Source organism: Dreissena polymorpha, chromosome 2 (assembly GCF_020536995.1).
Source record: "Dreissena polymorpha isolate Duluth1 chromosome 2, UMN_Dpol_1.0, whole genome shotgun sequence".
NCBI lineage: Eukaryota > Metazoa > Mollusca > Bivalvia > Myida > Dreissenidae > Dreissena > Dreissena polymorpha.
Window position 1 is genome coordinate 72,940,064 of NC_068356.1, and position 12,860 is coordinate 72,952,923.

Consider the following 12,860-nt stretch of genomic DNA (forward strand, 5'->3'; position numbering starts at 1 on the left):
ATCGTAAACACTCACAATCGTTATAATAAAAACGACTGCTGTTCAACATTCGCGTCCTTGACGTGATTGAATCCGGCAATTTGTATTGTATTCAGTTATAAATGTTGTATAGCCTTTATGGTTGATAACTTACAGCTTTGTTATATAACGGACATGGACTAAAAAAGTGAACATTCAAATCATGTATACATTTAAATTCTAGAACAAATTAACGAAGGGTGAAGCTAACAAAACAGGTCCTATGTACTTGTCCTTGCAGTGTAAAAGGTATTAGTTGTGTAAAGCAAAGGTTTATACAACAGCTCGTAATTTCTTCTATGACATCGTTTACCGGTAGAATAAACTCATTTCCGCCACTTTTTTACAGCGCTTTCTTTTTTGTATAATGTTTTACTTAACGTTTATTTTAATATGCGTTTATGTTTACGGAATAATCAATACGTCCGCAGAAAATATATTCATAAAATATACAAGTCCGTTACATGTTGTTCACCCGCATATGGGTTGGGTAGGCCGTCAATGACATAAATTTTGAGGTTAAATTGGCTGGGCGCGGTCATCCGCCGACCGTGTGTGTTTAGGCAAAATGAGCACAAAAGGTTTATTTTGAGCTACTGTTGTGGTTGGAACTGCGGCGAGCGTTGTCGTCCGTCGTGTGTCGTAAGTTTTCAACAATCGTTCGAACCCCATTATCTCCTCAACCGATATGCAGTTTCTCATGAAATGTCATAAGAATAAACCTCGGGTTACCCTCTTTAAAGTAAAGTTAGTTCCGGTATGTCGTATATGGAGATTAAATAAGTTTGAAAGAGGAAACTTAAAAAATGTTCTCAGTTGAAATTGATAGATTCAGTAGTTAAAAATCTGGTGAGTTGTCCTCTTCTAAGTTTCTCCAAATCGTCTACCGGGGGTCAAAACTGTATACGCATCAGGGATCACTTGATGTCAAAATTAGCCCCGCGGTTACATGTACATGTTTTCTTAATATGTATATACTGAAAATCTATGGCACCGCTAGACCCAGATATTTGAATATTGCATTTAATATTGCATGTTGGAACTAGATGAAGTTTTTTTTAAAATCAAGCCTCTATGTCAAAACATGCCACGCCCCAAAATCACAAGCTTTACCAAGACTTTTAAATATAGATCAAAACTACAAACATCTTCTTTGGAACCGCAAGGGTCAGCTTTTTAATATTTGGGGTGTATCAATGTATAAAAGTACTTTTTATTGAATTGTTTTCCTGTCTTTTACTGGCGCTATTTAGTTCCAATGTTTACATTTATCAATTTAAAGCATTTAATGACAAACTTCAACACATTCCCAAATCTGTGAAACGGTCCCTATAATAATGGCCCTATGGTGAATATAAGCCCCGCCGTGGTCGGAAATTGATTTTCATTATATGTATATAATGAAGTTTAACGACTTCGACATCAAGTTTGTGCAAGTCCTACCTCTCGGGTTACAAATGCTGAGCACTTGGGTAAACTTGTTTTCATAATATGTGTATTTATAGATGTACGAAATACCGTCAAAAGCTCTGAAATCGTAATGCCCCAAGGTTTTGTATGTTGAATGTGGTATCGTATACTGGTCCTCTTCTAAGTGTCTATAAGTCACACCCCTGGATTGAAAGCAGGCCACGACGCAGGGGTCAAATAACTGTTTTTAAACTTAATAGTAAATAACTTAAATAATAATTTTTTATCTGAAACCGTAAAGGGTCAGGGATTATATATGTGTTATGTAACATCGTGTAGAGATCCTCTACCAAGTTTGTTTGTTTCAAATATTGTGCAGCATTGCGGGAAACTTGTTTGCCATATATGTTTGTTATGAAAACATTAAGAATATCTTGAAGGGTAAGACCAAACGGCTTGGTATTTAAATTTTATTCAATATCATATAGTTGTTCTTTGCCGACTGAGTTCGGATAATGCTCATGAAGTAAGGTCCTTTCTGAATCCAAAAGGTCTAGTGTTTAGTGTTGTCATGTTTTTAGCTCACCTGAGCACAACGTGCTCATGGTGAGCTTTTGTACGTTGTCCGTCGTGCGTTGTCCGTTGTGCGACGTCAACATTTGCCTTGTTCACTCTCTAGAGGCCACATTTATTGTACAATCTTAATGAAATTTGGACAGAAGATTGGTTTCAATGATATCTTGGATGAGTTCGAAAATGGTTACGTTTGCTTGAAAAACATGGCTGCCAAAATGGCGGGGCATTTTTCCTAATAGGGCTATATATGGCTATAGCAAAATCGAGTTAACACTCTAGAGGCCACATTTATTGTCCGATCCTCATGAAACGTGGTCAGAAGATTCATCCCAATGATATCTTGGACGAGTTTAAAAAATGTTGTCGGTTGGTTGAAAAACATGGCCGCCAGGGGGCGGGGCATTTTTCCTTATATGGCTATTGTAAAACCTTGTTAACACTCTAGAGGCCACATTTATTTTCCGATCTTCATGTAACTTGCTCAAAAGATTTGTCCCAATGATATCTTGGATGAGTTCAGAAATGGTAACCTTTGCTTGAAAAACATGGCTGCCAAGGGGCGGGTAGTTTTCTCATTTGATTGTTTACTTTGTTTTTATTCTTACAATAATAATTCTTTAAATTACAATTTTTAATAACTTTTAAATTTATTGATGATAGTTAATAACTTATAAATTCATTAATGATAGATCAGGTATATTTTCATTGTATGATAATTCTTAAGAAATGAAATAAATGCTTTAAACTCTCTGTAAGTGCAGATAGTTTACATCAGTGGTCAGTGATGATCTTTGATCAGTGCTTATCTTTACCTGGATGCTAAGAATAGCAGTTCTCTCATTTGATTGGATGTTCACCTATGTTACTATGCCTGTAGACTGTTAACAGCCCTGCATTATCATTTTATAGAGATAACTCTCTCCTACTTCTTGGACTGTACTTATACTATACAGAGTTACGTTTTCTTATCTGCTTAAAATGCAGGACTATTAAACCCTGCAAGAGAAATGGGCAGAATCCTGGAAAGATTGTAATCTGATATGGCAACCTGATGGGCCAGAGTGCTGCTGTAGTGATTTATTATATCTCTGGCCATCTAATGTTTATATAATTACTGAATGATAATGGGCCTTGATTTGCACAGTATTTAGAACAACATTGTGTAAACATAGGACATTCTTTAGTTATGATCTCTTTCAGGGAAAATAGACTTGATGATTTAAAATATTTTTTATGTTTGAGGATTTTAAGACAAACCGTGAACTATCTTTAATGGTCATTGGGTAATATGGTTTATTGATATGTCTTATAGCTGAAATTTCACCCATGATGTAAATATAAAATAAATCATATAATATATGACAATGAAGTAAAATCATAATATGGCAGAATCTACACCGCAAAAAGAATTTACACAGATAGAGTTAACTACGACTACAAATCACTTGCTTACTGTGTGGAGATTAAAAGATAGAGGCAAAAGACAGGCGGAAAGTGTTTGTTGGTGGTGAAAAAACTGAAAGGACCTCCAAATTACGGAAAAAGATTAAATTCAATTTTGTGCGAGATTTTTTACGTAGTTGTTAGAGTATTCATCATGTTCAATAAAAAATTCAACAAAAAGTGCAAGTGCAAATTTTGGTAAAGTGCCATTCGTTTGAGGTTATCAAATTTTCTGGGTATATAATTGTACCATGTTGTATTATCCATATAAGTGTATTTGAATTTCAAACAGTACAGTCTAATATCTTCCTAACTTAATTACATGGTATAGACATTTGGACATTATGGAACAGGGTATTGATTAGGATACAGCTCATTTTATATTAAACAGTATTATTGTGTCTCTGCCAAGTTATCCACTGTCTTAAATATTACTGTCATGAGTTATTATATCTAATAAATTATGATATCTGTTGCAAATAAATGATCGTAACCTTTTTAAATGGTGTCTCATTTTATTGTTTAAAAGATGTAAACAGGGAAAAGGTACTATCAAATATATTCATGGCTAGATTTGATGTTTGTACATGTATACAAAGAAGACTCTTTAAAGATGACATTGGTCCACATTGGTGTTTCGCCATAAAGCAGCATCATGTTATTGGTCTATTTTTTGTATCAGGATACCTTAAAAAGTTTCCTGGATGTACTGCACATAAATTAATTGAAATTTGAAAGAATTATTTCTCATTCGTATTTTGAAAAATTGAAATAGTTTTCATATGCTATCCAGGCAGATGCTATCCATCACGAACCCCAATGGAAATAAGTACTTGTACTTTATTGGGTTATCCCAGGTCTGCAAGATCAATAAATATTTGTTCACTGATATTTATTTATTATAATGTTCTTATCTATACTGTTGTTATAATGTACCTTGATCTTGTACCTGAATACATATGAACTTGAATAGTGCCTTTAAATAAGACCAGACTATAAGATAAGACTTTTTACATAAATGTATTTATTTATTGATATGCACGTGCATACAGGAAATGAAATTACAATCTCAAAAACAAAATGTATTATACGACAATGAAAATTGAGTTATTGTAATAACTGGAAATTTGATTTGGTCTCATCTCTGAATAATTTAATTGTTCAAACGACCTATGAATCACACTTTCCATTTTCTTAAAATAAAAACAATAATATTATACTGTCAAAACATTGTAAAGCAGAAGGGAATGTTAAAACTATGTTCCATATGTTCTTGTGATAAGTAATGTTCAGTTAACAAATATGTGAGCTATGACCAGGCAGATGCTGACCCCCTTGCTCTAAGTTGAAAGAGTTTGTCCACTAATTGAAAGATTGGGGTTAGTGAATTACTCTGCCAGATCTGTTTAATGTAGCAACTGTTAGTTTTATCATGGAGGTGAGTTTAATGTTCTATATTTCACCAAGTAAAAGTGACTTAGTCTTATTTTTCTCTAAAATAAAATTTTGAAATAACGATTTACTGTGTTTCACTAACTGGGAATGTTAAGTTAGTGGAGTAAGTTTAGTTCTTTTAAGGATGTTCGATCGTTTCCACTTTACGGTAATTGATTCACTATATCGTGAAAATTAAAAACCTTTATATATTTTCACGGTTTCAAAATATTAGGTTGGAATAAACGAGTGTAAATTCTAGTTTTACTGTTTTGATTATGCGCCTTTAAATTTTCGGCATTTACATATTTTCGAGATTTACTGCATTGAAACCAAGCGTTCGATTGCTTGACGTCACTTCGTGATCGACATCGATGAAACGCTTGCTTACGCTGTAGATGTTATTTTCTGTGCAAATGCAAGCGTCTATTGATAACGAAACGATAATTTGTCAACAATGAGAATCAGATACTTGGCTTAATAATTTTCATTTAAAATGTTTAATTTGGATATAATTCGGAATACAAAACGAAACTTAAAAGGTATTGAAAACAACAACGTTCAATAGAACAATGTGGATTTCAATAGAAAGACTATTTCCACCGACAATCAGGATTTCCGGTATGACCACTGTTATTTTGACGATTTTTCTATCGGTTCGTCGGTAAGCGTGACCACATGTGACAACAGCGATGCTAGTTGGATATAAAATTGGTAGACGTGTCGTTGAACTCGACACATTGACCGAATCGCTTTTAGCATGCAGTGCTTGTCAAGTGCCCATGAATTTACTTAACACTGTAGAAAGCAGGGATTTCGGACTGGCATGTGTTTTGGACATACAGTTTAGCAATTGTGGTGCAGTAAATAATGTGGCTACTGGACGGAAACATGGCAGAGTTTATGACATGATCACAAAGCTTGCATTTGGGTAAGACTTCTTTGTCTTTTTGGTACATTGGTGCATTATATCATGATTTATTGTCTAAAATACTGATACTTTTGAATACATTCAGATAGTTATCTCTAAGTAATTCGCGTGTAGTCTACATGCATACATTTTTTATATTGTACTTATCTCTAAGTAATTCGCGTGTAGTCTACATGCATACATTTTTTATATTGTACTTGCTATATTTTTCCTTCATATTTTGTCTGATTTACTGCCAGTAAACACAATTACAGTAGAATGTGAATGGTTGTCCTTAGTTAAACATGTATATTTTAAAGTGACATAAGTTTATTTTCTTCCTGCAGTCCTAGTTATTAATACCGGTAATAAATATGAAATTTTACAAGTTTACAAAACATAAATATTCTCAATTTGTCAAATACGTATTGGTTTTGAAAATAAAGGGCTTGAATTAATTATTATTTGTGTGTATGTAGATCACTAGGTCTTAAAAAATGTTGTAACTTTTGTAAATTAGTGACATTATTTCATATTATTTTATTCCGCATAAGCATATTCTAGCATTGTGTATTGTCAACTGTTCTGTCATTTACTGCAATCTGTTTCAGGTAAATCAAAAACTGGGTGTTTCACCTGGGACTTTCACATCGAAACTGGCCCTTCTCCATGACCTTCAGCACAAAAAAAGAAAGGCTATAACTGTTACTCGTGCAGCAAAACAGTGACGCATAAGACTTAAAACTCGAACGGTATTTTTAATTATGGGCATTTTATATTTAAAACACAGTATTCTTCATTTGTATGCCCCCAATTGGCGACATAGTTTTCGCACTGTCCGTGGGTCGGTCAGTCCCTCACACTTTTCGTGCCTGCTCTCTAATTCAAGTAGTTTTCATCCGATCTTCACCAAACTGGGTTTCTTACAATTGTATGGATTATTTTTTTATATAGTTACAAAGTTGGAGTTTGGGGCATCCGTGTCGTGTGGACACATTTCTTGTTGTAGATTGTATCAATAGATCCATCAATTATATATGCAAAGTAGTAGTATCATTTAAAAGCATATGCTAATGTTTGTAAATTGATTATTGTAAAAGCATTAATGTGCTGTGTAATCATTTCTTTAAATAAAAATCGGAGATAACCCATGAAGGTGCAAGCAAATTTTCCAATTTGAAATTCTGTTTTTCTGTTCAGGCATTCAAAGGACAGTGCAAGAAGTACAAGCGGGACCAACATACAGTTCAAACATAGAGGACCAAGACGTTGAAGTTACAACTATACCCCCACCTATACCCAAGCCTGGTCCAGCAGGGCTAGACACTACTGGGAAGGAATTTGTTTTCTTTGATTTGGAAACAAGAGGGTTAGGTAAAGTTTATTTTTAACATATTCCTTATTCACAGTGTTGCACATACAGAAGTTTATCTTGGTCCAATTCAGGTATTTAGGTACTCTAATTCTCCAAAGTTGAACTTCTATTAAAAAATATACATATTTACTTACATGTATAACATAATTCAACCTGCTACTGCTGAGTAACTCAATGTGTCAGAGATATCGTGTGAATTGTTGGTCAACCTAGCATATGATTGAATTGCAACAAGAGTTATGTTCAGACTAATTTCTCATTTTGCTTTCATATAATACATCATTCTTAATCTTTATTGATAAAATGATAGTAAATACCACTTAGATGATGCAATGTTACATTACGCACAACTGGCTTTAGTATATTATTGTGCATCGTTTAAAAATTTAAACACTATTCTCTTCGCTTCTTCAGATTTATGAATACATAAGATCATTAGATGCCTACAACTTACTTTGATATATCCATGAATGGAAGAAAAGAGCGTTTCAATTTTCATAATAACAGTTATTATGCCCCCCTTGGAAGAGAGAGTTAATATTGTTTTGCTGGATGTTTGTCTGTGGGTAGATCATTAAGTTTCCGATCAATAATTTGTCAACTTTTTCACTGATTGGCTTTTTACTCTCCATGTGCATAGGGATTGGACAGTATATAACCCCCATTTAAATTATGGTCACTTAGTCAAAGGTCACAATAAGTGTGAAAATTGTTTCTGATCAATAACCCTTCAACTGAAAATTTTCTTAAACCACAATGCATAGAGAATGAATGTGAAGGAACCTCTTCTACGATTGTTCACATTAAGCTTCAAAAAAAGTCCTGTCCTGGTGGGGGGCAATGTTTTTCCCTTTTATATTTATTGTAAACACTTCAAATGTATTTTAAGAAGTTTACATTGTACTTGGGGGAGCGACCCAGGGCTCTGTGATTAACGGGGCTAAAATGGATTTTGTGCAATTTCTATTTAAAATTTTTGTTTTGTTTTTTCAGAGCACACTTCTCACATAATTCAGATAGCTGCAGTGCATTCAACTGGTCAGAAGATTTCCTTGCAAGCGTCAGAAATAACTGGAGTGACAGTTGTTAGCGACTCTATGCTTGTCAAGAGACAAACAGTAACAGCTGTCCCCATCAAATCTGCATTGACAAGTTTTATAACATTCTTACAGAAATGTTCACCAATTATTTTAGTTGGGCATAATATAGAGTCTTTTGATTGTAAAGTGTTGCTCCGTGCTATCCATCCTTGTTGAAAAATGTTTGAGTTTCAGCAAAATATTTGTGGCTTTTTAGATACTTAAAAATGTTAAAGGAAATATTACCAAATATGAAATCATATTAGCGGGAACATTTAGTTAAAGACGTCATTGGTGAATTATACATGGCACATGGCGCTATACAGGATATTTTAGCTTTACAAAAGTTAGTGAACTCTGTTCCTCTTGACCAAAAATTGTTAACAAATATTCATTCAGCTTTTACCGAGCAGTGTTAACATTCAATGTGTAACTAAATGTTGCTTCCAACATTAAATCTTTACAAACCATAATTGATACAAAAGTTATAAGTCAAGGTATTGCAAGGAAAGTTGCAGGAAGTGGATTTCAACTTAAACATTTGAGTCCTGTATCAAAAAGAAACGGACTGAGTGGTTTGAGGAGCCCCCTTTCAGAGGTTACAAACGGACAAATCAGAGTAACAAAATCAGAGAAAATAATATGTACAATAGCGAGTTATTTGTTGCCTGACATCTAACCAATTGTAATTTGCATCTTGTATATAGATAAGTTATGAAATCTAATAGCTGTTACATCATTGTTTTTCCTTCTCGATGACGAACATAGTTGTGATTCTTATGTCAGTTGTATTTCTCATGTTTCACCTAAGTTGTAAGATATTTTTGGCAGTGCATTAAACCACAGATGGTGTGTGAAACATAATTGCCCAGCTTATTGTATTCTTTGTTGTTTTAAGCTTCACTGGCCAAAGGCCAGCGGGGCTTATGTTATGATTCTGTGTCCGTCGTGCGTGCGTGCCTGAACGTTTCCTTTAAACATCTTCTCCTAAACTACTGGTCCAATTGTGATGAAATTTCTCAGGAATGTTCCTCTTTCAACGTTGTTCAAATTATGCCCCTGGGGTCAAATTTGACCCTGCCCCGGGGTCACAAAATTGAACATATGCTTATATAGGGTCTATTTTGTGAAAACTTCACATATTTTTTCGTCCATAACCATTGGGCCTTGGGCTTCCAAATTTGGTATGTAGTGGCATCTTATAGTCCTCTACCAAGTTTGTTCAAATTATGCCCCTAGGGTCAAGTTTGACCCTGCCCTGACGGTCACAAAATTGAACATATGCTTATATTAGGCATTTTTTGTGAAAACTTTAAAAATCTTCTTGTTCATATTAGTATGGCATAGGGCTACCAAATTTGGTATGTAATGACATGTGATAGTTCTCTACCAAGTTTGTTCAAATTATGCCCCTTGGGTTAAATTTGAAACTGCCCCGGGGGTCACAAAACTGAACATATGCTTATAAAGTGCTTTATTTGTGAAAAAAAATTGTCCATATCTATTGGGCCTAGGGCTACCAAATTTGGTATGTAGTGACATCTTATAAACCTCTACCAAATTTGTTCAAATAATGCCTCTGGGGTCAACTTTGACCCTGCCGCGGGGGGTCACAAAATTTAATAAACGCTTATAAAGCGCCTATTTTGTGAAATCTTTAAAAATTTTGTCGAAAACCATTCTGACTATGGCTACCAAATTTGGTATGCAGGAACATCTTATAGTCATCTACCAAGTTTGTTACTTTGGGTCAAATTTGACCCTGACCCGCAGGTCACAAAATTGAACATTATATACGCTTGTATCTTGCTTATTTTATGAAAACTTTAAAAATATTCTTGTCCTTAACTCTACATCTAAGACTTAGGGCCACCACATTTTGTATGGAGTGAGATATAGTAGTCCTCTACAAAGTTTGCTCAAATTATGCCCCTGGGGTTAAATTTGACCCAGCCCAGGTGGTCACAAAATTGTACATGTGCTTAAATAGGGCCTATATTTAAGTATCTGCACATGCGGAGAATATTTGTTTCAGTCTTTTTTTCAGCAGTGGAGCGATACAGGGCCATCATGGCCTCTTGTCTTTAAATACACATCACACAGTTTTAAAAATAATTTTAAAATACCTAATACATATGCTCAATTTACAACCAACAACATGGGTAACAGGTGGGTGGGGTAATTTAAGATGTTTATTTGAACATCAACATTGTTTTTACAGTTGTTACATCTGAAATATTTTCATAACAATATACATTATAAATATTTCTACGTGTATCACATTTCAGTTGATAATTTGATTGTTATGGAGCAGTTATTATATAGATATGTTTTAATTACTATTACAATGTTAGTCATTGTATTTTTGAAATTACGTCCATATTAAAATGTCTATAGCAAAAAAAAATCCACGGTGACCTATCAATTTCTTTACTTCATTTTAATGCTTAGCTAGTTTACTTTAATTATTGAGAAATTCAAATGAATATGAATATTACATCAACAGAAATATGTATCTGTGTTGCATGTTATCTATTTTGAACTGTGCAATAAAAAATTCAAAACAAACAAAAAACTAGTCATACTTATTTCTCATTATTTTTTACGATTTCCATAATTTTTGGTTTTAAAACTGTTCACTATGATAATACACATGTTACAGTTGCTAATATAATGCAATCTCAATACTATTATGCCATTTTAAATGTATTACACAAAAACATTTTACCGTACCCCCAAATTTATGCCCCGCAAAAATGACCTTTTTTCAAACGCACATGGCATTTAAAAACCTTCGTTATCTCAAAATTATTCACGGTGACCTCTCTTTTTTATTTTATATTAATTTCAGATACAGATTCATTAATCACCATACAAAAAATTATAGCATTCCGGATATTTTGAAAATTTTCACAAAACGATCGAACATCCTTAACTAAGTGCAATTATTAGTTAAGTTATTATTAAGGCAAAGTGAAATAGTATTTTTTTCTCTAAGTGAAAATATTGAGTTAGTGATTTAGTAAAGAACAGGACTTAGTGAAGTTATGCAACAACAAGTTAGTGTGTTTGTGATGAGTGAACATAGTGAATTTATTGAATGACAAATCTCAGCTAATCGTTTAATTAAAGTGACTTAGTGTGTTGTGATTAACGCTAGCTATAAGTGATTAATCAAAGCCGAAGAAATGGATTTAAACTGTTTGTTTTTCTGAAAGTGTCTTACATTAGACTTAAATGAATAATACAATGAAAGCGAGTTCTTAATTATTTGTTCAGTGAAGTGAATTGAGTGAATTAAATAATAGTGATCACGGGTGTTTGTTAGTGCTTTATACAGGCATTTGCCTCAAACTGAATACAAACTGTTGACCAAGTTTAGACATGATTGTGTATAATTGTTTGTGTATCACCTAAATCAGTTATCACTGTAGTGCAGCTTCTGTAATTAATGGTGCCATTTCATGCTGAGAATCTAGCAGTTCTTGGGAGATCAAAGGCAAACTCCTATTACTGACCAGTAACTTGATACTCTCTTTGTCTCAGTCTGGTACATGGTTAAGTAAGGCCCAAGCTGGTTATTGCATCAAATACTTTTGATGCATGGTCTTTGATTTCTGAGAAGTTATCATTTTGAGGCAGAGCTCTATTGATAAGGTGTGAATGAAAGATGTGTGTATTAAACAGGATGTGTTGATTTTTTTACTATATTGATTGATGAAAAGTGAATTAGGATGTGATTATGAAAGATTTGTGTTTTGAACATTTTTTTTTTACTTTATTGATGAGGCGTTATTTTTTTAGGTTATTATTAAGATTTGTGTTTTAAACAGGTGTGATTTTTTATTTGGAAATATTATCGCAAGGTGAGTCTGAAAATAGTTCCCGTTTGTTTAAAAACAAGGCTCTCAAGGGTTTGGTAGTTTTCTTTGTTTGTCTAATAATAGTTCAATCTTAATAATACTTGCCGAGTACACATGTTCTTATTTTATCTTTATTTAGTGTACTCAATTAGTTTAAATAATATCATCTTCAAACATGGTGACTATCTTTATGAGCATGATATTTTTCCAAGTTGTATCACCCGCCCATTATAAAGTGTACTTTTGATTTTTGCTTTTAGACCTTTTTTCATGCTCTTGCTATGTTTCATGTTGTCTCCATTATCTCGTTTTATTATGCAAGAAATTATTATGTAAATCAAAGATAAATGTTACCCAGATTTTACCACATGTTTTTTTGTGAAATGTCTTCAATTTTGTTTCACCACATGTGAAACGTAATTTTTCTTAGGAGGATGCCCAAGCTAAAAAACGTTCTATTCAGCAGAAAGTAGGAAGAGGATGAGGCAGAATAGGATTTCAGAGAATGGTGGTGGTGATCGAGTTCTTGAGAACTCTGGTTAACCAATTGTTGAGGGTCTAAAAAGCCCCACAGATTCCCAAGGGTCTGCATCATCTGACGATAGATTACTATATTCAGATGTGGTTATGATTCGCCCTATTGTGACATCTGAGGCAAGTATGAAAACCACTTGTGATGTGAATGCCGCAGAAATTGCTACAAATTGTACCTCATATATGATGAATTGCACAGACTTTGCTCTGAAGTGTAC

General features: G+C 33.7%; 1 long non-coding RNA gene across 1 annotated transcript; it reads left to right on the top strand.

Annotated features, from left to right (window-relative positions):
• Window positions 1-5,315: 5,315 nt before the first annotated feature.
• On the top strand, window positions 5,316-10,986 carry LOC127867595 (uncharacterized). Its single transcript, XR_008043573.1, has 4 exons — window positions 5,316-5,812; window positions 6,403-6,543; window positions 6,992-7,165; window positions 8,160-10,986. It is a non-coding gene; the product is annotated as an uncharacterized LOC127867595 (long non-coding RNA).
• The last annotated feature ends 1,874 nt before the right edge of the window (window positions 10,987-12,860 follow it).